The 27,464-nt window shown below is 41.3% G+C and overlaps 1 protein-coding gene across 1 annotated transcript in view; it reads right to left on the bottom strand.

Moving 5' to 3' along the window:
• The window catches only part of dgkaa (diacylglycerol kinase, alpha a), a 132,903-nt gene that overhangs the window by 91,465 nt on the left and 13,974 nt on the right, over window positions 1–27,464 (bottom strand). The window lies entirely within an intron of this gene.

Raw genomic sequence — 27,464 nt, 5'->3', positions numbered from 1 at the left:
TAACTTCTGTTTGCACTTATATAACAGTTAAAATGTTTTAATTGTGACCTAAACATTGTCTGTGCAGCTTTAAGGGTGGCTACAGTTTGACCCTGGAACAGATTAAGTCTATTTATTATTATTTTTAACAGTTATTAGCTTATGTTTGCACTTACATTACAGCTAAAAGGTTTTTAATGTTACTTAAACATTGTCTGTGCAGCTTTAAGGGTGGCTACAGTTTGACCCTGGAACACATTAAGTCTATTTATTATTATTGTTATCAGTTATTAGCTTATGTTTGCACTTAAATAACAGTTAAAATGTTTAAAATGCCACTTAAACACTGCCTGTGCAGCTTTAAGGGTGGCTACACTTTGACCCTGGAACAGATTAAGTCTATTTATTATTATTTTTAACAGTTATTAGCTTCTGTTTGCACTTAAATAACAGATAAAATGTTTAAAATGCCACTTAAACACTGCCTGTGCAGCTTTAAGGATGGCTACAGTTTGACCCTGGAACAGATTAAGTCTAATTTGAAGTGGGTGTGGAAAGATGAATTGTTATCGTATTTTCATTTCCATTGTTAATATTTGTAGTAACGAGTCGTGATTCAAGTCATCTAGAAAGTATGTCAGACTAAAAGTGAAACTTTTGACTCTCGGGAGTTGATGAGCCAGAAATAATTCCGCCCCCCCCACTGAGTGGCCTGAAAAAGAAGATATTTGGCGAGACGGCGTGGTATTTTGGGACTTTTAACGGGACCTCCCCGTCGCCCCCCCGGAGCCTTTGTGACGACGGCAAGACTGAAATGTCACGCGCGTGTAAAAGTGACTCACGGAAGAACACAATGGAAGGAGATTCCCTCATGGCGGGAAAACAAACAAGGCAAAAACGTCATTCGTCAGCGTGGAGGCGGAACGAGCGGCGAGCAGGAAGTTGCCGCTGAACGGTTGAGTGGAAGGAGAAAAAGCAAACAGGAGTTGGAGTGTTTGCAGTGAAAGGCTCGCTCAGGCCCGCCTTCATTCCCTCCAAAGGTCAGCGGCGTTGCCTAGCAGGGCCTCGTGAGAGGAACCATGAAAAAGGATCGATACCGGGCAAAGCGACTCATCTAAAAATATGATCCCTCTTTCCGAATTAGTCCCTGCTGCCTCTTCAAAGGTCTTTTTAGTGCCGTCACTTCCTGAAAGACTTGGTGGAGGAAACATTCCAAACAACAACAACAAACAATGGCGCCGTCTGAAGGGGCTTAGTGAAGCCACCATAAATATTTCACTCGGCCCATTTCTGGAATGTTGTTAATACGCGTTATGTGACCACTTTGACCTGCTGATAACACGCGGCGGCGGGGAGGCTTTTAAAATTCCGAAGAGGTAATTGCCAACAATTACCAACAAAACAAGATGCGAAGACAGCAGGCGTAGTGCAGGTAGTAGGGTTGTACGGTATACCGGTACTAGTATAGTATCGCGGTACTAATCGATGAAAAACTGTACTATACTCTGTTTGAAAAGTACCGGTTCCCAATTTATTATCTATGTATATATTAGAGATGCGCAGATAGGCAATTATTTCATCCGCAACCGCATCAGAAAGTCGTCAACCATCCGCCATCCACCCGATGTAACATTTGATCAGAACCGCACCCGCCCGTTGTTATATATCTAATATAGACGATGCAAGGCATTAGTGAGGTTATAAAGCTTTTGCCTGTTAAAGAAAGGAGACTGATCCAATGCAGCGCAGACATTCGCGTGCCACGCTGTCACGACCCAGACGCACACCAGTGCGCAATCATATGGCAGCCGCGCTGAGCGCACCTCCAAGCGCGTCTCGCTGCCGGCGACGGCCGGGTATATGGGCCCGACGCTCCAGCGCCATCCATTTTCAGGGCTAGTTGATTCGGCAGGTGGGTTGTTACACACTCCTTAGCGGGTTCCGACTTCCATGGCCACCGTCCTAGCTGCTGTCTATATCAACCAGGGTGAGCCCCACCCCTTTCGTGAGCGCACTGCGCGCGGAGTGACCTCTGTTACGCGCCCCCGGCAATGGGGGTGGCGGGCAGGTAAGCTGCGCGGGCGGAGCGCGCGGAGTGACCCCTGTTACGAGCCCCCGGCCACGGGGGTGGCGGGCAGGTAAGCTGCTTACCTGCTGCGCGTGACGCCGGCCGCGGCGAAGGCGGACGAGGCGGGGTGTCGGTACGGTGGGCGCGGTGGTGACCCTGGACGTGCGTCGGGCCCTTCTCGCGGATCGCCTCAGCTACGGCTCCCGGTGGGGCCCTCTCGGGGGAAGGGGCCTCGGTCCCGCGGACCCCGGCGAGGCGTCCCTTCTCCGCTCCGTAAAAGTGTCCATCTCTTTTTTTTCTTTTTCTTCTGTTGTGGCATATGCAGCAGGTGCCTGCTCGTTTTTCGTATGTGGGTAACAACATTTAACTATGTATATATATTTCCCAATTGGTTTAACTGCCACCCGCCTGAATCTATTTAAAATCTAATTTTTTTTCATTTCAACCGCCCGACCCGACCTGACCCGCGGGTAAAATCTAATTTTTTTAAATTTCATCCGCCCGATCCGCGTACTCCGCGGTTGTGCCCGCAAACCGCGCATCTCTAATAAGTATATATTAGGGATGTCCCGATCCAGGTTTTTGCACTTCCGATCCGATACCGATATTGTTTTTGCACTTCCGATCCGATACCGATACTGACCGATACCGATACTGACCGATACTGGCCTATCCGAGCATGTATTAAAGTTGAAAGTTATTTAGCCTATTTAGTTGTCAGAATCATGTTGAAAAGGGTTTTAGTACTCTTGATAACAACTAGCCAGCTGAATTAGGGGAGTTTGAATAATACACAATGGTTGGTAACAAGAAACTGACCTGTTTATTCAAGGATAAACACAAAATAAGACAAAATTATACATGACAAACAGAAATGGCATCATTGAACTAGGGCTGGGCGATATGGCCTTTTTTTAATATTGCGATATTTTAAGGCCATATTGCGATACACGATATATATCTCGATATTTTGCCTTAGCCTTGAATGAACACTTGATGCATATAATCACAGCAGTATGATGATTCTATGTGTTTTGATTGATTGAGACTTTTATTAGTGTGAAGTACGTATTCCGTACAATTGACCACTAAATGGTAACACCCCAATAAGTTTTTCCAGGGGTCCACTTAAATTGATTCATGATACAGATATATACTATCAGATATATACTATCATCATAATACAGTCATCACACAAGATAATCACATTAAATTATTTACATTATTTATAATCCAGGGTGTGGAGGGGGGCGCCGGATGTAAGTGTCAAAAAGACAACTAAAAGAGTTTGATATGAGAATAAATCTAAAGTTAAAATATAGGGTAGAAATGCACCCATTTGCAGGAAATGTAGTCTTGATTTTCAAAATGTTCTTTCAAGGCTTGCATGTCTACATTAAAACATTCTTCTTCATACTGCATTAATATATGCTACTTTTAAACTTTCATGCAGAGAGGGAAATCACAACTAAAAGAAATCACTATTTTTTTCATACGGTGTTGATGTGGAAATTTTTGCCTCGGCATTTTGATGGTGTGGACGTGTGGCACCGAATGGAGATAAGCGTCTCGACAGACGTCACAATATTTGAACAATGATGACGAAAACTGTTTTCTCTGTCGTGTCCGTGTGTCGAAAATTGTTATGCGCTTATTTTTTTATTTGATTTTGTGCGTGGCATAGATTTGCAAAATCTACCCGTGCCTGGTTTACGGACCATGGTATTTCTGTTCTAAATTGGCCCGCCAACTCCCCTGACCTTAGCCCCATAGAAAATCTGTGGGGTATTGTGAAAAGGAAGATGCAGAATGCCAGACCCAAAAACGCAGAAGAGTTGAAGGCCACTATCAGAGCAACCTGGGCTCTCATAACACCTGAGCAGTGCCAGAAACTCATCGACTCCATGCCACGCCGCATTAACGCAGTAATTGAGGCAAAAGGAGCTCCAACCAAGTATTGAGTATTGTACATGCTCATATTTTTCATTTTCATACTTTTCAGTTGGTCAACATTTCTAAAAATCCCTTTTTTGTATTAGCCTTAAGTAATATTCTAATTTTGTGACACACGGAATTTTGGATTTTCATTTGTTGCCACTTCAAATCATCAAAATTAAATGAAATAAACATTTGAATGCATCAGTCTGTGTGCAATGAATAAATATAATGTACAAGTTACACCTTTTGAATGCAATTACTGAAATAAATCAAGTTTTTCAAAATATTCTAATTTACTGGCTTTTACCTGTATATATATATATTTTTTTTAACAGGCATGACGTGTCGTCACGTCACGACATTGCTGGTTTTACGAGCAGAGGAGCATGTTCGGCAGCGCACACACACGGGGAACTTACAAGCAGACACAGTGTGTAGACAGAAAAGGGAGAATGGACGCATTTTGGCCTAAAAACCAAAGATAAAGGTGAAGTTATAACACATGATTATTTTCTACCAAATAAGATGAAGATTAATGGCTTCAAAAACGCAGAGAAAAAAAATCCCCACAGCAGTTTCAAGGGAACCCTGGCGATGATTGCCCCGCTGCGCCGGCCCTAACCTGGCGGTGATTGCCCCGCTGCTCGAGACCATATAAATGCTAACATTAACATGCTAACTTTACGTTTTTTTCTCTAATGAGACAATCATATAACATGGTATGTGACACATGCTAACTGATAGCATGCTAACGTTAGCTTGCTTGCATGCTAAAATTAGCTTTTTGACTTACTTTTGCAACTGTTTACCCCAGAGTCATATAACTCGGTACGTGATAAATGATAAATGGGTTATACTTGTATAGCGCTTTTCTACCTTCAAGGTACTCAAAGCGCTTTGACAGTATTACCACATTCACCCATTCACACACACATTCACACACTGGTGGCGGGAGCTGCCATGCAAGGCGCTAACCAGCAGCCATCAGGAGCAGGGGGTGAAGTGTCTTGCCCAAGGACACAACGGACGTGACTAGGATGGTAGAAGGTGGGGATTGAACCCCAGTAACCAGCAACACTCCGATCGCTGGCACGGCCACTCTACCAACTTCGCCACGCCGTCCACCTGTTAACTGTTAGCATGCAAACGGTAGCTTGCTAGCAAGCTAACTTGAGCATGCTAACTTTTTCATCTAATTTTACACTTTTCTTCTATGTTTCCGCAGCCATACACCTTACAGCCGTGTTACTTGAAAGGTGAGACATGCTAACTGTTAGCATGCCATGGTTAGCTTGCTAGCATGCTAAAATTAGCATTACTTTTTGAGCTACTTTTGCAACCGTTTACCCCAGAGTCATATAACTTGGTACATGACACCTGTTAACTGTTAGCATGCAAACGATAGCTTGCTAGCAAGCTAACTTAAGCATGCTAACTTTCTCCGCTGCTGGAGCCCTTATTATCATTATTATTATTATTATTATTATTATTATTATAAGTTTTGGCGCCATGCCACGCCCACATCCTAAGTCTTACATTGTATTCACTCTCAGTTTATCATCGCCCATCAGTTTATTACCTGAGTCTGATCATATATAGTCAGAGGTGGGCTACATTTACTCCGTTACATCTACTTGAGTAACTTTTGGGATAAATTGTACTTCTAAGAGTAGTTTTAATGCAACATACTTTTACTTGAGTATATTTATAGAGAAGAGACGCTACTTTTACTCCGCTACTTTTATCTACATTCAGCTCGCTACTCGCTACTGATTTTTATCGATCTGTTAATGCACGCTTTGTTTGTTTTAGGTTTGTCAGACAGACCTTCAAAGTTGGATCTATCGCATGCCTGCATTTCACCAATCAAATACACTCACTGGTGACGTTTGACTTCGTTTCACCAATCAAACAGAGCCAGGCGGTCACATGATCAACAAGCTTAAGTTTACATGAACTCAACGTCAAATTTGAGGAAGCACATGGCGGTAAGTAACCTTAGTAGATATTTTGGCTGTCACCGTAGGCTGATGTTAGCTTCCCTGCTATGAATCACTGTCAAATGTACATCGTGTGGGGACATTTATTAACGCACTGCAGCCTCACACACACACACACACACACACACACACACACACACACACACACACACACACACACACACACACACACACACACACACACACACACATGCATAGAAACACCAATCAGTGTGTTCCCAGGTGCAGCCCACACCTATCAGTTTATGGTTTGCGTAAAGGCTAACTTGTTATTTTCCTTTGTAATCTCTGCCTACTAGAGATGCGCGGATAGGCAATTATTTCATCCGCAACCGCATCACAAAAGTCGTCAACCATTCGCATCCACCCGAACTAACATTTAATCAAAACCGCACCCGCCCGCACCCGCCCGCACCCGCCCGTTGTTATATATCTAATATAGACGATGCAAGGCATTAGTGAGGTTATAAAGCTTTTGCCTGTTAAAGAAAGGAGACTGATCCAAAGAAGCAGAGACATTCAATGCGTGCCACGCTGTCACGGCCCGGACGCACACCAGTGCGCAATCATCTGGGAGCCGCGCTGAGCGCACCTCCAAGCGCGCTCGCGCCACTCAAACTGCTGCAGGCAGCTGCGTTCTATCTTGTTTTAACATCCTGTGGCACTCTTCTGGGATCACGGCGGACGAAACTGCTCATGCTCAGGGTGTTTGTGGAGGTTGGGGGTTGTGCACAAATGTGATGCACCATGTTAGATGTCCCGGTTTTGTGACTGTCGTAGACATAAACAGCGTCGCAGCTCTTGCAAATCACGTAGCCAGCATTACTATCATCCTGATTTACAACCTCATAAAAACGAGTCCACGCTGAACTTTTCTGGCCTTTTTTCCCCCTGGTCTTTAGTATTCCCTTTTTTAGTTTGTCGCGTACCACGTTTGCTGCCGGCGTTGCCATCTCTTTTTTTTCTTCTTCTTCTGTTGTGGCATATGCTGCAGGTGCCTGCTCGTTTTTCGTATGTGGGTAACAACATTTAACTATGTATATATATTTCCGAATTGGTTTAACTGCCACCCGCCTGAATCTATTTAAAATCTAATTTTTTTTTATTTCAACCGCCCGACCCGACCCGCGGATAAAATCTAATTTTTTTTTATTTCAACCGCCCGACCCGCGGATAATCCGCGGACTCCGCGGTTGTGTCCGCAAACCGCGCATCTCTACTGCCTACTGAGCCTATGGTGCTGTTAAGTTATTGTGGCTCAATTTGCCTTCATTTTTTTATGTTAATGTATTATTATTGAATATATATTATTGTTTTAGTTGCTTAAGAGATATTCCTGGCTCTGAATTTGCTCATTGCTATTTTTATGTTTTTGTGCATTATTTGTTGCCGTCATCATTAAACGAACAGGTTACTCATCAGTTACTCAGTACTTGAGTAGTTTTTTCACAACATACTTTTTACTTTTACTCAAGTAAATATTTGGGTGACAACTCCTTACTTTTACTTGAGTAATAAATCTCTAACAGTAACAATATTAAATTTTTCGCCAGACCCGATGCGGCTGCAAAATATGGGGTAGTTTAGTGCATGTTAAGGGCCTCAAAAACGCAGACAAAAAACCCCACAGCAGTTTCAATGGAACCCTGGCGATGATTGCCCCGCTGCGCCGGCCCTAACCTGGCGGTGATTGCCCCGCTGCTCGAGACCATATAAATGCTAACATTAACATGCTAACTTTACGGTTTTTTCTCTAATGAGACAATCATATAACTTGGTATGTGACACATGCTAACTGATAGCATGCTAACGTTAGCTTGCTAGCATGCTAAAATTAGCTTTTTGCAACTGTTTACCCCAGAGTCATATAACTTGGTACGTGACACCTGTTAACTGTTCGCATGCAAACGACAGCTTGCTAGCAAGCTAACTTAAGCATGCTAACTTTTTCATCTAATTTTACACTTTTTTTCTATGTTTCCGCAGCCATACACCTTACAGCCGTGTTACTTGAAATGTGAGACATGCTAACTGTTAGCATCGTTAGCTTGCTAAAATTAGCAATACTTTTTGAGCTACTTTTGCAACCGTTTACCCCAGAGTCATATAACTTGGTACGTGACACCTGTTAACTGTTATCATGCAAATGATAGCTTGCTAGCAAGCTAACTTTATCATGCTAACTTTTTCATCCAATTTTACACTCTTTTTCTATGTTTCCGCAGCCAAACACCTTACAGCCGTGTCACTTGAAATGTGAGACATGCTAGCTGTTAGCATGTCATCGTTAGCCTGCTAAAATTAGCATTACTTCTTGAGCTACTTTTGCAACCGTTTACCCCAGAGTCATATAACTTAGTACGTGACACTTGTTAACTGTTAGCATGCAAACGATAGCTTGCTAGCAAGCTAACTTAAGCATGCTAACTTTTTCATCCAATTTTACACTCTTTTTCTATGTTTCTGCAGCCATACACCTTACAGCCGTGTCACTTGAAATGTGAGACATGCTAACTGTTAGCATCGTTAGCTTGCTAAAATTAGCAATACTTTTTGAGCTACTTTCGCAACCGTTTACCGCAGAGTCATATAACTTGGTATGTGACACCTGTTAACTGTTAGCATGAAAACCATATCTTGCTAGCAAGCTAACTTAAGCATGCTAACTTTTTCATCTAATTTTACACTTTTTTCTATGTTTCCGCAGCCATACACCTTACAGCCGTGTTACTTGAAATGTGAGACATGCTAACTGTTAGCATGTCATCGTTAGCCTGCTAAAATCAGCATTACTTTTTGAGCTACTTTTGCAACCGTTTACCCCAGAGTCATATAACTTGGTACGTGACACCTGTTAACTGTTCGCATGCAAACGACAGCTTGCTAGCAAGCTAACTTTAGCATGCTAACTTTTTCATCCAATTTTACACTCTTTTTCTATGTTTCCGCAGCCAAACACCTTACAGCCGTGTCACTTGAAATGTGAGACATGCTAACTGTTAGCATCGTTAGCTTGCTAAAATTAGCAATACTTTTTGAGCTACTTTTGCAACCGTTTACCCCAGAGTCATATAACTTGGTACGTGACACCTGTTAACTGTTCGAATGCAAACGACAGCTTGCTAGCAAGCTAACTTTAGCATGCTAACTTTTTCATATAATTTTACACTTGTTTTCTATACTTCCGCAGCCATACACCTTACAGCCGTGTTACTGGAAATGTGAGACATGCTAACTGTTAGCATGTCATCGTTAGCCAGCTAAAATTAGCATTACTTTTTGAGCTACTTTTGCAACCGTTTACCCCAGAGTCATATAACTTGGTACGCGACACTTGTTAACTGTTAGCATGCAAACGATAGCTTGCTAGCAAGCTAACTTAAGCATGCTAACTTTTTAATCTAATTTTACACTTTTTTCTTTGTTTCCGCAGCCATACACCTTACAGCCGTGTTACTTGAAATGTGAGACATGCTAACTGTTAGCATGCCATCGTTAGCTTGCTAAAATTAGCATTACTTTTTGAGCTACTTTTGCAACCGTTTACCCCAGAGTCATATAACTTGGTACGTGACACCTGTTAACTGTTCGCATGCAAACGACAGCTTGCTAGCAAGCTAACTTAAGCATGCTAACTTTTTCATCTAATTTTACACTTTTTTTCTATGTTTCCGCAGCCATACACCTTACAGCCGTGTTACTTGAAATGTGAGACATGCTAACTGTTAGCATCGTTAGCTTGCTAAAATTAGCAATACTTTTTGAGCTACTTTTGCAACCGTTTACCCCAGAGTCACATAACTTGGTACGTGACACCTGTTAACTGTTATCATGCAAATGATAGCTTGCTAGCAAGCTAACTTTAGCATGCTAACTTTTTCATCCAATTTTACACTCTTTTTCTATGTTTCCGCAGCCAAACACCTTACAGCCGTGTCACTTGAAATGTGAGACATGCTAACTGTTAGCATCGTTAGCTTGCTAAAATTAGCAATACTTTTTGAGCTACTTTTGCAACCGTTTACCCCAGAGTCATATAACTTGGTACGTGACACCTGTTAACTGTTCGAATGCAAACGACAGCTTGCTAGCAAGCTAACTTAAGCATGCTAACTTTTTCATCTAATTTTACACTTTTTTTCTATGTTTCCGCAGCCATACACCTTACAGCCGTGTTACTTGAAATGTGAGACATGCTAACTGTTAGCATCGTTAGCTTGCTAAAATTAGCAATACTTTTTGAGCTACTTTTGCAACCGTTTACCCCAGAGTCATATAACTTGGTACGTGACACCTGTTAACTGTTATCATGCAAATGATAGCTTGCTAGCAAGCTAACTTTAGCATGCTAACTTTTTCATCCAATTTTACACTCTTTTTCTATGTTTCCGCAGCCAAACACCTTACAGCCGTGTCACTTGAAATGTGAGACATGCTAACTGTTAGCATCGTTAGCTTGCTAAAATTAGCAATACTTTTTGAGCTACTTTTGCAACCGTTTACCCCAGAGTCATATAACTTGGTACGTGACACCTGTTAACTGTTCGAATGCAAACGACAGCTTGCTAGCAAGCTAACTTAAGCATGCTAACTTTTTCATCTAATTTTACACTTTTTTTCTATGTTTCCGCAGCCATACACCTTACAGCCGTGTTACTTGAAATGTGAGACATGCTAACTGTTAGCATCGTTAGCTTGCTAAAATTAGCAATACTTTTTGAGCTACTTTTGCAACCGTTTACCCCAGAGTCATATAACTTGGTACGTGACACTTGTTAACTGTTCGCATGCAAACCATATCTTGCTAGCAAGCTAACTTAAGCATGCTAACTTTTTCATCTAATTTTACACTCTTTTTACAAGTTTCCGCAGCCATACACCTTACAGCCGTGTTACTTGAAATGTGAGACATGCTAACTGTTAGCATCGTTAGCTTGCTAAAATTAGCAATACTTTTTGAGCTACTTTTGCAACCGTTTACCCCAGAGTCATATAACTTGGTACGTGACACTTGTTAACTGTTCGCATGCAAACCATATCTTGCTAGCAAGCTAACTTAAGCATGCTAACTTTTTCATCTAATTTTACACTCTTTTTACAAGTTTCCGCAGCCATACACCTTACAGCCGTGTTACTTGAAATGTGAGACATGCTAACTGTTAGCATGCCATCGTTAGCCTGCTAAAATTAGCATTACTTTTTGAGCTACTTTTGCAACCGTTTACCCCAGAGTCATATAACTTAGTACGTGACACTTGTTAACTGTTAGCATGCAAATGATAGCTTGCTAGCAAGCTAACTTTAGCATGCTAACTTTTTCATTCAATTTTACACTCTTTTTCTATGTTTCCACAGCCAAACACCTTACAGCCGTGTCACTTGAAATGTGAGACATGCTAGCTGTTAGCATGTCATCGTTAGCCTGCTAAAATTAGCATTACTTCTTGAGCTACTTTTGCAACCGTTTACCCCAGAGTCATATAACTTAGTACGTGACACTTGTTAACTGTTAGCATGCAAACGATAGCTTGCTAGCAAGCTAACTTAAGCATGCTAACTTTTTCATCCAATTTTACACTCTTTTTCTATGTTTCCGCAGCCATACACCTTACAGCCGTGTCACTTGAAATGTGAAACATGCTAACTGTTAGCATCGTTAGCTTGCTAAAATTAGCAATACTTTTTGAGCTACTTTTGCAACCGTTTACCCCAGAGTCATATAACTTGGTACGTGACACCTGTTAACTGTTCGAATGCAAACGACAGCTTGCTAGCAAGCTAACTTAAGCATGCTAACTTTTTCATCTAATTTTACACTTTTTTTCTATGTTTCCGCAGCCATACACCTTACAGCCGTGTTACTTGAAATGTGAGACATGCTAACTGTTAGCATCGTTAGCTTGCTAAAATTAGCAATACTTTTTGAGCTACTTTTGCAACCGTTTACCCCAGAGTCATATAACTTGGTACGTGACACCTGTTAACTGTTATCATGCAAATGATAGCTTGCTAGCAAGCTAACTTTAGCATGCTAACTTTTTCATCCAATTTTACACTCTTTTTCTATGTTTCCGCAGCCAAACACCTTACAGGCGTGTCACTTGAAATGTGAGACATGCTAGCTGTTAGCATGTCATCGTTAGCCTGCTAAAATTAGCATTACTTCTTGAGCTACTTTTGCAACCATTTACCCCAGAGTCATATAACTTAGTACGTGACACTTGTTAACTGTTAGCATGCAAACGATAGCTTGCTAGCAAGCTAACTTAAGCATGCTAACTTTTTCATCCAATTTTACACTCTTTTTCTGTTTCCGCAGCCATACACCTTACAGCCGTGTCACTTGAAATGTGAGACATGCTAACTGTTAGCATCGTTAGCTTGCTAAAATTAGCAATTCTTTTTGAGCTACTTTCGCAACCGTTTACCGCAGAGTCATATAACTTGGTATGTGACACCTGTTAACTGTTAGCATGAAAACCATATCTTGCTAGCAAGCTAACTTAAGCATGCTAACTTTTTCATCTAATTTTACACTTTTTTCTATGTTTCCGCAGCCATACACCTTACAGCCGTGTTACTTGAAATGTGAGACATGCTAACTGTTAGCATGCCATCGTTAACTTGCTAAAATTAGCAATACTTTTTGAGCTACTTTTGCAACCGTTAACCCCAGAGTCATATAACTTCGTACGTGACACTTGTTAACTGTTAGCATGCAAACGATAGCTTGCTAGCAAGCTAACTTAAGCATGCTAACTTTTTCATCCAATTTTACACTCTTTTTCTATGTTTCCGCAGCCATACACCTTACAGCCGTGTCACTTGAAATGTGAGACATGCTAATTGTTAGCATCGTTAGCTTGCTAAAATTAGCAATACTTTTTGAGCTACTTTTGCAACCGTTTACCCCAGAGTCATATAACTTGGTACGTGACACCTGTTAACTGTTTGCATGCAAACAACAGCTTGCTAGCAAGCTAACTTAAGCATGCTAACTTTTTCATCTAATTTTACACTCTTTTTCCAAGTTTCCGCAGCCATACACCTTACAGCCGTGTCACTTGAAATGTGAGACATGCTAACTGTTAGCATCGTTAGCTTGCTAAAATTAGCAATACTTTTTGAGCTACTTTTGCAACCGTTTACCCCAGAGTCATATAACTTGGTACGTGACACCTGTCAACTGTTAGCATGAAAACCATATCTTGCTAGCAAGCTAACTTAAGCATGCTAACTTTTTCATCTAATTTTACACTTTTTTTCTATATTTCCGCAGCCATACACCTTACAGCCGTGTTACTTGAAATGTGAGACATGCTAACTGTTAGCATCGTTAGCTTGCTAAAATTAGCATTACTTTTTGAGCTACTTTTGCAACCGTTTACCCCAGAGTCATATAACTTGGTACCTGACACCTGTCAACTGTTAGCATGAAAACCATATCTTGCTAGCAAGCTAACTTAAGCATGCTAACTTTTTCATCTAATTTTACACTCTTTTTCCAAGTTTCCGCAGCCATACACCTTACAGCCGTGTTACTTGAAATGTGAGACATGCTAACTGTTAGCACACACACACACACACACACACACACACACACACACACACACACACACACACACACACACACACACACACACACACACACGCACAGTCGCACACACACACACACGCATTCATAGAAACACCAATCAGTGTGTTCCCAGGTGCAGCCCACACCTATCACTTTATGGTTTGCGTAAAGGCTAACTTGTTATTTTCCTTTGTAATCTCTGCCTACTGAGCCTATGGTGCTAAGTGTTAGCATTTTAATGTGCACATGCTAACATTTTAGGCTAGCTCTGTAGCTCATTTTGTACAGTTACACCTAAAAGTCACGGATTCGGACACTCGGGACCATCTTAAAAGCACGGCGGCTTCCGGCCAGAGGTCCAGGGCACAGATAGCAGGCCCATCAAAATTTCCGCAGGAATTTTCTTGTTATTATTATTACTATTATTATAAGTTTTCAGCCATATCGCATCGTGAGATTCCCATCTCCACTCCTTAAAGTTATGTTGGTGTTTTTTTTTGCAGCGCTATGTGGAAAACATGGTCGCCCGTATGCAAAGAAAACATGTTTTTACTGAGTTGTTGCATGAACGTAATCTGATCTCCAGGCGGCTGCAGCTCGTGCACGCTGACGTTGAAGATACAACAGGAAGTGGTGGTTTACAAAGTTTCACTTTGCAGAAAAACTGCCGTTTTGTTGCGCTATTAGCTTTCTGGCTGGTGTGTAAAAAGTAGCGAGGCCGTGTCACATCTGCATGTTGAATGCGGCGCCTCCCGGTTGAAAGGTCACATGAGGTTGGCGCGGTCGCCGTGGGGGCGGGGGAGGCGGAGCTACGTGGGGAAGACTTCTAGGGCCCCCTCTTTTTTTCTCTCTCTCTCTCTCTCTCTCTTTTCTTTCCCTCCTCCCACATGTTAGTCAGCTGCTAATGGAGGGAAACACGCTGCATAGCAACCTGACGTGTCCACCGTCTCGCCGCCTCCGCCGCTATCTGCACACGCTCCAGTGAGGAGGAGGGTACAAAAAAAAAACAAAAAAAAGTCCATTCAAAGAAGGAAAAGTGGCGTTTGAGGGTTGCGCAACAGTGGACTTTCTCGGCAAGAGGCGTGGGCTTTTACAGCACGCTTGCACAAACATGGCGTGGAAAAAAAAAAAAAAAAAAAAGGTCATCCCCGAGTGCACCTTGACATGATAAGAGCTTCTTTTATGGCCGCTTTACATTCAGTGGTAGGCAACGGGAAGCTTTTAATGGGGGGAATTATCGGTGGGACGCAAGCCACTTAAGTAGGCAACATACCGGGAAAACCACACGGCATCCGTTTGGTCAGGCCTTGGTGGAGGTCTGCACTCTCACTGTCTAGGCTAAGTAGTGCTTGGTTATTGTGGGGGCGTCCACCACTTCTAGACCTTGGACTTTGGCATAGAAAGGTTTATTTGAAATAGGGACAGATACAGAAACATAGATATCTGAAACAGTTATGCATCATAGTGTTTGTAGCCGAAGCTCATTTACAACACTTGTCCCCAACAACAACAACAACAACAACACAGATCTAACGTCATTAAAATAGGAAAATAAAAAGAATAAAGCAAAGAGGAGTCGATAATAATGATAATAGTAATAATTAGGGATGTCCCGATCCAGGTTTTTGCACTTCCGATCCGATACCGATACTGCCCGATACCGATACTGGCCTATCCGAGCATGTATTAAAGTTGAAAGTTATTTAGCCTACTTAGTTGTCAGAATCATGTTGAAAAGGGTTTTAGTACTCTTGATAACAACTAGCCAGCTGAATTAGGGGAGTTTGAATAATACACAATGGTTGGTAACAAGAAACTGACCTGTTTATTCAAGGATAAACACAAAATAGACAAAATTATACATGACAAACAGAAATGGCATCATTGAAACTAGGGCTGGGCGATATGGCCTTTTTTTAATATTGCGATATTTTAAGGCCATATTGCGATACACGATATATATCTGGATATTTTGCCTTAGCCTTGAATGAACACTTGATGCATATAATCACAGCAGTATGATGATTCTATGTGTTTTGATTGATTGATTGAGACTTTTATTAGTAGGTTGCACAGTGAAGTACATATTCCGTACAATTGACCACTAAATGGTAACACCCCAATAAGTTTTTCAACTTGTTTAAGTCGGGGTCCACTTAAATTGATTCATGATACAGATATATACTATCAGATATATACTAATACAGTCATCACACAAGATAATCACATTGAATTATTTACATTATTTATAATCCAGGGTGTGGAGGGGGGCGCCTGATGTAAGTGTCAAAAAGACAGCCAAAAGAGTTTGATATGAGAATAAATCTAAAAGTAAAATATAGGGTAGAAATGCACACATTTGCAGGAAATGTAGTCTTGATTTTCAAAATGTTCTTTCAAGGCTTGCATGTCTACATTAAAACATTCTTCTTCATACTGCATTAATATATGCTACTTTTAAACTTTCATGCAGAGAAGGAAATCACAACTAAAAAAATCACTAATTTTTTCCATACGGTGTTGATGTGGAAATTTTTGCCTCAGCATTTTGATGGTGTGGACGTGTGGCACCAAATGGAGATAAGCGTCTCGACAGACGTCACAATATTTGAACAATGATGACGAAAACTGTTGTCTCTGTCGTGTCCGTGTGTCGAAAATTGTTATGCGCTTATTTTTTTATTTGATTTTGTGCGTGGCATAGATTTGCCGTGCGCAGAGGACGCTTGAGCAGGCGCGCACCTTAGCGGCTGCGCTAGCATCACAGCTAACGTTAGCCATGCCGCTACCTCGCTCTCTGCTGGGAGAGGACGTATACGTATGTGACGTATGACGTGACAGTATGTGACGTGTGTAAGAAGGTGCGCTCGCTGTCTGTGAGAGGGAGACACAGGAAAGAGTGAGAAGAGCCTATCGTGTAATGCCAGCAGCTAAAAGCAACTGCGTGAGAATCCACAGACCTGTGGATGTGTTGAAGGTGTGCTGGAAAATGCGGAACGGAAATTACGGAGCAGCAGAAAAGTGGAATGTATTATTTGAATCTGTGCGTTGGAAAACACGGACCGGAGATTTTTTTTAAACTGGATCTGGATCGGCATTTTCCCATGCCTTGCCGATACGCAATTTTTGGCAAATATTGGCAGCCGATCCGATCCAAATATCGGATCGGGACATCCCTAGTAATAATACAGTAGGGCTCGATAGATCGTGGTTTTGTCTCTGTGCGATATAGAAAATGACTATATGGTGATATTGGAGTATACGTTCTCACACAGTTGCTTTTAGCTGCGGGCATTACACTACATACACTCTTTCTTGTCTCTCCTTCTCACAGAGACATAAACAAGCGCACCTTCTTACATACGTCACATACGTATACGCCCTCGCGGAGTAGAGAGGTAGCGGCATGGGTAACGTTAGCTGCGGTGCGAGTAGTAATACGAGAGAAAGAAGGTGCGAATCTGGTAACAAATGAAGGAAGAATTAATTCCCCCCAAAAATTTTGGCTTCAAGCGGGAAGATGTCGAACAGACAACCGTAATATGTCAAGTATGCGGAAAAAGCATTGCTACAAAAAGTAGCATTATTGTTAATATGTAGCATCATTTGAAAAGTCACCCGCTAGAGAATGAAACTCCGCATGTCAACATCTCCGTTCCGTGCCACACCAACAAAATGCCCAAGCAACCATTTCCACATCAACACCGTATGACAAAAATGGAAGGAGATAACATCCGTAGGAACCTACCACATAGCGAAGGACATACACTATTTGATTTTCCTATTATGCAGCTCATTTTTATTTGACACTTATTGAAATATCTTGTGTGACATCATGCACAAAAGTGCACTTTGTTTGTTTTTAACTATTGTAGTGGCGTTCTGTACAAAAAGTGCACTTTAATTGAGTGTTGTTTTGATATGTCATCTTAGTGACATCATGCACAAAAGTGCACTCATAGCTTGTTTTAAAATGTCTCTGACAATCTTGCACTTTCTGTTTTGGAAATGACATGAATGTTTGTGCCACTGCTTAATAACTGTTTCATAAATACACTTTTGCTAAATTGACTTAGTTGTGATTTCCTTCTCTGAATGAAAGTTTAAAAGTAGCATATATTAATGCAGTATGAAGAAGAATGTTTTAATGTAGACACATAGAATCATCATACTGTGTTCATTCAAGGCTAAGGCAAAATATCCAGATATATATCATGTAGAGATGCGCGGATAGGCAATTATTTCATCCGCAACCGCATCACAAAAGTCGTCACCCATCCGCCATCCACCCGAACTAACATTTGATCAAAACCGCACCCGCCCGCACCCACCCGTTGTTATATATCTAATATAGACGATGCAAGGCATTAGTGAGGTTATAAAGCTTTTGCCTGTTAAAGAACGGAGACTGATCCAACACAGCAGAGACATTCAATGCGTGCCACGCTGTCACGGCCCAGACGCACACCAGTGCGCAATCATCTGGGAGCCGCGTTGAGCATTACTATCATCCTGATTTACATCCTCATAAAAACGAGTCCACGCTGAACTTTTCTGGCCTTTTTTTCCCCTGGTCTTTAGTATTCCCTTTTTTAGTTTGTCGCGTACCACGTTTGCTGCCGGCGTTGCCATCTTTTTTTTTTTCTTCTTCTGTTGTGGCGTGCTGCAGGTGCCTGATGATAAACAATTGCCTGTTTCAAAGAGTGCTGCTCGTTTTTCGTATGTGGGTAACAACATTTAACTATGTATATATATTTCCCAATTGGTTTAACTGCCACCCGCCCGAATCTATTTAAAATCAATTTTTTTTTAATTTCAACCGCCCGACCCGCGGATAAAATCTAATTTTTTTTATTTCAACCGCCCGACCCGCGGATAATCCGCGGACTCCGCGGTTGTGTCCGCAAACCGCGCACCTCTAATATCATGTATCGTGACATGGCTTCAAAATATCGAGATATTAAAAAAAGGCCATATCGCCCAACCCTATAATACAGACAGTGCAAACTAGATAAAAGCCAATAATAATAATAATAACACAGACAAAGTGCAAACTAGATAAAAACCCATCCATCCATCCATTTTCAACCGCTTGGCCCGTTCGGGGTCGCAGGGGTGCTGGAGCCTATCTCAGCTGCATTCGGGCGGAAGGCGGGGTGCGGAAAATGCAAATGAAAATACCGTAAATTCTGGACTACAAGCCTCTACTTTTCTCCCACGCTTTGTATCCTGTAGCTTTTTAAACGGTGCAGCAAATGTATAATTTTTTTCATCGCTGATGGCCATAATGCAAATAGTTTTCATTAAACACATGCAAAGACGTGCTGACGTACTGCATAACAGCGTGGTACGCCAGCCGCACTGAAGCAGACAAACAGGCGATTCAGAGGGTCGTAAAGTCTGCGCAAAAAATCATCCGTTCCCCCTTCCCCTCCCTGAAGGACTTACACAACTCCCGCTGCCTCAACCGAGCAAAAAGCATCACCAAGGACAGCACACACCCTGGCTTCCACCTGTTCCACCTGCTACCATCAGGCAGGCGCTATAGGTGCATCAGAGTCAGAACAAACAGACTCAGAGACAGCTTCTTTCCCAGAGCTGTCACCATCTTGAACTCTAACTTATAATAATAATTCACCCCTATACAATATCCTACTGTGCAGTATTACCCTTCGAGTGCAATACGTCCGACACTGATTGTTATTTATTACTCCGGTACTCTTTTCTTGTTCTGTATATTGTACAGTATTTTGTATTTCTATAGTGTTTTGTATATTGTACAGGATTGCTTATTATTTTTATTGGATAGTAGTCTGTTTATTTCAATTGTTAGTTTTTTCTTTATTACCTGTTGTGTAACTTAATTTATTTTTACCCCATATTTGTTCCCACTACCGCACCTTAAGTTGGAGTCCTTAATCTCGTTATATGCAAATATAATGACAATAAAGTCTCAGCACCCAGCATTGTCCCACCCACACAACCATCTGATTGGTACACACAAAACACCTCCCAGTCAACTACTAGTAACATCACTATGAGCCCGTTGACCTTCTAGAAATATAAACTGCAGCTCAGCTCGCTCACAGTCCTGGCTTGAGGTGAAGGCTAATTCGCTTTTAGCGTAGCGTTAGCTCATTTTGCGGTGTGTGTGTGTGTGTGTGTGTGTATGCGTGTGTGTGTGTAGTCTCTCCTATTGCTTATTCTTATTGCTTGTACTATTTTTTCCAGCTATAGTTACATAACCTACTCAGTGGCCTAGTGGTTAGAGTGTCCGCCCTGAGATCGGTAGGTTGTGAGTTCAAACCCCGGCCGAGTCATACCAAAGACTATAAAAATGGGACCCATTACCTCCCTGCTTGGCACTCAGCATCAAGGGTTGGAATTGGGGGTTAAATCACCAAAATGATTCCCGGGCGCGGCCACCGCTGCTGCCCACTGCTCCCCTCACCTCCCAGGGGGTGATCAAGGGTGATGGGTCAAATGCAGAGAATAATCTCGCCACACCTAGTGTGTGTGTGACAATCATTGGTACTTTAACTTTAACTTTTAATTAATCATCAGTAATGCAGCAGCCTAGATTTGAATGGCAGGGTCCCTGCTATCACATGTTGATACAAATATAACATTTACATAATAAAAATCAACTACAGGCTTCCCAAATGCTGTAATAAATGAAGCATGATGAGTTGACTTGAAACTGCTAAATGTTGCACTTTTTATATGTAGAAGAAAAGTTTTGTCATTTTATTTAATCTGAGCAACAACTTGAGGCAGTTTAATGTTGATTAACGTGGGCAGAATTATTACAGTGTTCCCAATGTTAAAAGGATAAAGCCATTGTTTACCAATTTGGTAAATAAATAACCCAAAAATGTATATTTTGTTGTTTTCTTACTGTACCGAAAATGAACCGAAACGTGACCTCTGAACCGAGGTACGTACCGAACCGAAATTTTTGTGTACCGTTATTGTGTTCCATATCAGTAGGTGGCAGCAGGTAGCTAATTGCTTTGTAAACATAGTATTTAGTGCATGGGTGTCAAACTCTGGCCCGCGGGCCAAAATTTCACTTGGCCCTTGAGGCGATATCAAATTAACACTACCGCTGGCCCGCCGATTATATACAGCGGCGGTGCCGCGGTAACACCGCATTCACCGCTAATTCTCATACTTGCGAACCCTCCCGGGAGACTCCCAAATTTCAGTGCCCCTCCCGTCCAGTCCAACGAGTGCTGGCCCAGTCACATAATATGTGCGGCTTTTGCACGCACACACAAGTGAATGCAATGCATACTTGATCAACTGCAATACAGGTTACACTGAGGGTGGCCGTGTAAACAACTTTAACACTGTTAGAAATATGCGCCACACTGTGAACCCACACCAAACAAGAATGACAAACACATTTTGGGAGAACATCCGCACCGTAACACAACATAAACACAACAGAACAAATACCCAGAACACCTTGCAGCCCTAACTCTTCCGGGCTGCAATATACACCCCCCCCCCCCCCCCCCCCCCCCCACCCCCCGGGGGGGAGTGTATATTGCAGTCCGGAGATACGAGATATAATGACTGATGAACACCTTCGTTCGATAATGAAGGTTGCCTCAGCTCAAAGCCTGAGCCCCGACATTAATGAACTGGCATCCAAGAAAAGATGGCAGGTATCTGGCTTGGGCACATCAGATTAGATCAGTGTGTTGCAAACTAAGCAGTTTAAAGTCCTCAATGGTTGGTTTATTCATTGTCATTTTATTTTCAAATGTATTAGCCTGTGGAAAAAGTTAATGTTGATATTTACCTCAGAAGGCTGCAAATAGAAAAGAGACATATTTGATATGACATATATATACTTTAATTATTATTATTATTATTTGAAACTTGATTTTGCATGTCACTATAAAGTTATACAAGCCTTGCTTGTTCAATATTCAATGCAAAACTTGTTTGGGTCCCTATTAAAAGGTTAATTTGTTCAACCTTGGCCCACGGCTTTGTTCAGTTTTACATTTTGACCCACTCTGTATTTGAGTTTGACACCCCTGATCTAACGCTTAAACCAAAAATAAACAAAAGGCATTGAAGTTTAGGGATGACTATGGAAAACTGAACTGGCTACAAAGTAAACAAAAACAGAATGCTGGACGACAGCAAAGACTTACAGCGTGTGGAGCAGAGACGGCATCCACAAAGCACATCCGTACAAGACGTGACAATCAACAATTTCCACGCAAAGAAGGATAGCGTCTGCACAACTGAAGTAGAAGTAGTCTCAATTGCTAAAACAAAGCAGGTGCGGGGAATAACGCTCAAAGGAAGACATGAAACTTCTACAGGAAAATACCAACCAAACAGGAAAAGCCACCAAAATAGGAGCACAAGACAAGAACTAAAACACTACACAAAGGAAAACAGCAAAAAACTCCAAATAAGTCATGGCGTGATGTGACAGGTCATGACACTTACTTTGAGACAAGAGCTATAGTGTAGGTTATGGTTTGAATTCGTGTTCAACAATTGCAACTTTTTACTGTCAATATCAAATACTGAGTTTATATTTGTAATGTTTTCTGCTGGTGGTGTGCCCCCCGCATTTTTTCAATGAACAAAAATGTGCCTTGGCTCCAAAAAGGTTGAAAAACACTGAAGTAGTGGACAGCAAATGCACACTAGGAGCAAAAGCTTCTTCACTGCATGTCGGACAAGTTGTGTTGCGTTCATGAAGGTCTGTTATTTGCAGCACCACGCAAACACAGCACAGTCCAAAGATCCCTCAAGTCCGGAATCAGCACTTCATGTGTTTAACGCACACATTCTGTGGCTGGGGATGGCGTCCAAGAAACGCTCCTCAGACTTCCACACGTTGCTGCTAAAAGCGGACGCAGGAAAAAACGTGGGGCAGCGAACGCGGCGCTGAAATAACAGAAAAGCAGCCAGAGCGCGGTGAATCACAGACTTGACGGGGGAAAAATATGACGGCGGAGGAGGAATGTTCATCAGTGGAGCGACGTGGCTTATGTAAGAGCTTCTTGTGGGGGCAGACTTCTGCTACGTGGAAATGAAAAAAAAACAAAAAACAACCTGTTCAGACTCGCAAAGGCAGAGATGCTCTCTTTCATGGCGGGCAGCAGTGTCGCTTCGTGCAGCACGCCCACGCCCACGCCACGGATCAATGTGAGGCAGGAAGTGAATGCAACCTGAGTGCCGCTCACTCAAAACTAATGGGACGCCTCACAGTCACTCTTCATCTTCTTCCACACCAAACTCACCCTTCATCTTCTTCCACACCAAAGTCACCCTTCAGCTTCTTCCACACCAAACTCACCCTTCAGCTTCTTCCACACCAAACTCACCCTTCATCTTCTTCCACACCAAACTCACCCTTCATCTTCTTCCACACCAAACTCCCCCTTTATCTTCTTCCACACCAAACTCACCCTTCATCTTCTTCCACACCAAACTCACCCTTCATCTTCTTCCACACCAAACTCACCCTTCATCTTCTTCCACACCAAACTCACCCTTCATCTTCTTCCACACCAAACTCACCCTTCATCTTCTTCCACACCAAACTCACCCTTCATCTTCTTCCACACCAAACTCACCATTCATCTTCTTCCACACCAAACTCACCCTTCATCTTCTTCCACACCAAACTCACCCTTCATTTTCTTCCACACCAAACTCACCCTTCATCTTCTTCCACACCAAACTCATCCTTCATCTTCTTCCACACCAAACTCACCCTTCATCTTCTTCCACACCAAACTCACCATTCATCTTCTTCCACACCAAACTCACCCTTCATCTTCTTCCACACCAAACTCACCCTTCATTTTCTTCCACACCAAAGTCACCCTTCATCTTCTTCCACAACAAACTCACCCTTCATCTTATTCCACACCAAACTCACCCTTCATCTTCTTCCACACCAAACTCATCCTTCATCTTCTTCCACACCAAACTCACCCTTCATCTTCTTCCACACCAAACTCACCCTTCAGCTTCTTCCACACCAAACTCACCCTTCATTTTCTTCCACACCAAACTCACCCTTCATCTTCTTCCACACCAAACTCACCCTTCATCTTCTTCCACACCAAACTCACCCTTCATCTTCTTCCACACCAAACTCACCCTTCATCTTCTTCCACACCAAACTCACCCTTCAGCTTCTTCCACACCAAAGTCCCCCTTCATCTTATTCCACACCAAACTCACCCTTCATCTTCTTCCACACCAAACTCACCCTTCATCTTCTTCCACACCAAACTCATCCTTCATCTTCTTCCACACCAAACTCACCCTTCATCTTCTTCCACACCAAACTCACCCTTCATCTTCTTCCACACCAAACTCACCCTTCATCTTCTTCCACACCAAACTCACCCTTCATCTTCTTCCACACCAAACTCACCCTTCATCTTCTTCCACACCAAACTCACCCTTCATCTTCTTCCACACCAAACTCACCCTTCATCTTCTTCCACACCAAACTCACCCTTCAGCTTCTTCCACACCAAACTCACCCTTCATTTTCTTCCACACCAAACTCACCCTTCATCTTCTTCCACACCAAAGTCACCCTTCATCTTCTTCCACAACAAACTCACCCTTCATCTTATTCCACACCAAACTCACCCTTCATCTTCTTCCACACCAAACTCATCCTTCATCTTCTTCCACACCAAACTCACCCTTCATCTTCTTCCACACCAAACTCACCCTTCATCTTCTTCCACACCAAAGTCACCCTTCAGCTTCTTCCACACCAAACTCACCCTTCAGCTTCTTCCACACCAAACTCACCCTTCATCTTCTTCCACACCAAACTCACCCTTCATCTTCTTCCACACCAAACTCACCCTTCATCTTCTTCCACACCAAACTCCCCCTTTATCTTCTTCCACACCAAACTCACCCTTCATCTTATTCCACACCAAACTCACCCTTCATCTTCTTCCACACCAAACTCACCCTTCATCTTCTTCCACACCAAACTCCCCCTTCAGCTTCTTCCACACCAAAGTCACCCTTCATTTTATTCCACACCAAACTCACCCTTCATCTTCTTCCACACCAAACTCACCCTTCATCTTCTTCCACACCAAACTCACCCTTCATCTTCTTCCACACTAAACTCACCCTTCATCTTCTTCCACACCAAACTCACCCTTCATTTTCTTCCACACCAAACTCACCCTTCATTTTCTTCCACACCAAACTCACCCTTCATCTTCTTCCACACCAAACTCACCCTTCAGTTTCTTCCACACCAAACTCACCCTTCATCTTCTTCCACACCAAACTCACCCTTCAATTTCTTCCACACCAAACTCACCCTTCATCTTCTTCCACACCAAACTCACCCTTCATCTTATTCCACACCAAACTCACCCTTCATTTTCTTCCACACCAAAGTCACCCTTCATTTTCTTCCACACCAAAGTCACCCTTCATCTTCTTCCACACCAAACTCACCCTTCAGCTTCTTCCACACCAAACTCACCCTTCATTTTCTTCCACACCAAACTCACCCTTCATCTTCTTCCACACCAAACTCACCCTTCATCTTATTCCACACCAAACTCACCCTTCATTTTCTTCCACACCAAAGTCACCCTTCATTTTCTTCCACACCAAAGTCACCCTTCATCTTCTTCCACACCAAACTCACCCTTCAGCTTCTTCCACACCAAACTCACCCTTCATTTTCTTCCACACCAAACTCACCCTTCATCTTCTTCCACACCAAACTCACCCTTCAGCTTCTTCCACACCAAACTCACCCTTCATCTTCTTCCACACCAAACTCACCCTTCATCTTCTTCCACACCAAACTCACCCTTCATCTTCTTTTACTGTAAAATTGCACTTTTTTATTTACAGTAAAAAAACAAATGTAAATTTTACAGTAAAATTCTGACAACTGAGATGCCTTTTTTTTAACCATAAAAACAGCAGTAGTGTTTTTCTATTTACAGTAATACACTACATTTCGAGGTGAAATTATTGCAACTTACCATATTTTTTTTACATTGTAAAAGTAGCAATAGATTTCATGGTAAATAAATTTGACATTAATGAGGTTTTTACAGCATTTTTCTCTAAATGAAAAAAACATTTTTTTACTGTAATATACTGTAGTGTCGTTTTTGCATTTACAGTAATACACCGAAAAATCTACAGTTGTTGATTTGCGGTAAAAAAAAAAAAACAAAAAAAAAACTGGCAGCTCATGTGCCAAAATTTTACTGTAAAATTGCAGTTTTTTTTATTTAAAGTAAAAAAACAAATGTAAATTTTACAGTAACATTCTGGCAACTGAGCTGCCTATTTTTTCACCATAAAAACAGCAGTACTGTTTTTCCATTTACAGTAATATACACTACATTTTGAGGTGAAATTATTGCAACTTACCATATTTTTTTTACATTGTAAAAGTAGCAATAGATTTCATGGTAAAAAATTGTGACATTTACTGAGGTTTTTACAGCATTTTTCTTCAAATGAAAAAAACGTTTTTTTACTGTAATAAACTGTGGTGCCGTTTTGGCATTTACAGTAATACACCGAAAAATCTACAGTTGTTGATTTGCGGGGGAAAACAAACAAACTGGCATCTCAGGTGCCACAATTTTACTGTAAAATTGCAGTTTTTTTTATTTACAGTAAAAAAACAAATGTAAATTTTACAGTAAAATTCTGACAACTGAGCTGCCTTTTTTTTTTTTACCATAAAAACAGCAGTAGTGTTTTTCCATTTACAGTAATACACTACATTTTGAGGTGAAATTATTGCAACTTACCATATTTTTTTTACATTGTAAAAGTAGCAATAGATTTCATGGTAAAAAATTGTGACATTTACTGAGGGTTTTACAGCATTTTTCTCTAAATGAAAAAAACATTTTTTACTGTAATATACTGTAGTGTCGTTTTTGCATTTACAGTAATACACCGAAAAATCTACAGTTGTTGATTTGCGGTAAAAAAAAAAACAAAAAAAAAACTGGCAGCTCATGTGCCAAAATTTTACTGTAAAATTGCAGTTTTTTTTATTTAAAGTAAAAAAACAAATGTAAATTTTACAGTAACATTCTGGCAACTGAGCTGCCTATTTTTTTACCATAAAAACAGCAGTACTGTTTTTCCATTTACAGTAATATACACTACATTTTGAGGTGAAATTATTGCAACTTACCATATTTTTTTTACATTGTAAAAGTAGCAATAGATTTCATGGTAAAAAATTGTGACATTTACTGAGGTTTTTACAGCATTTTTCTCTAAATGAAAACAACTTTTTTTTACTGTAATAAACTGTGGTCCTGTTTTGGCATTTACAGTAATACACCGAAAAATCTAAAGTTGTTGATTTACGGTAAAAAAAAAATAAAAAAATAAAAAATAAATGGCAGCTCAGGTACCAAAATTTTACTGTAAAATTGCATTTTTTTTTTATTTACAGTAAAAAAACAAATGTACATTTTACAGTAAAATTCTGACAACTGAGCTGCCTTTTTTTTTTACCATAAAAACAGCAGTACTGTTTTTCTATTTACAGTAATACACTACATTTTGAGGTGAAATTATTGCAACTTACCATATTTTTTTTACATTGTAAAAGTAGCAATAGATTTCATGGTAAAAAATGGTGACATTTACTGAGGTCTTTACAGCATTTTTCTCTAAATGAAAAAAACATTTTTTTTTTACTGTAATATACTGTGGTGTCGTTTTTGCATTTACAGTAATACACCGAAAAATCTACAGTTGTTGATTTGCGGTAAAAAAACAAACAAAAAATAACTGGCAGCTCAGGTGCCAAAATTTTACTGTAAAATTGCAGTTTTTTTTATTTAAAGTAAAAAAACAAATGTACATTTTACAG

Source organism: Nerophis lumbriciformis, linkage group LG01 (assembly GCF_033978685.3).
Source record: "Nerophis lumbriciformis linkage group LG01, RoL_Nlum_v2.1, whole genome shotgun sequence".
In the NCBI taxonomy this organism is placed as follows: Eukaryota; Metazoa; Chordata; class Actinopteri; order Syngnathiformes; family Syngnathidae; genus Nerophis; species Nerophis lumbriciformis.
Note: the sequence above shows the minus strand (reverse complement) of the source record. Positions and strands in the feature narration are given on the sequence as shown.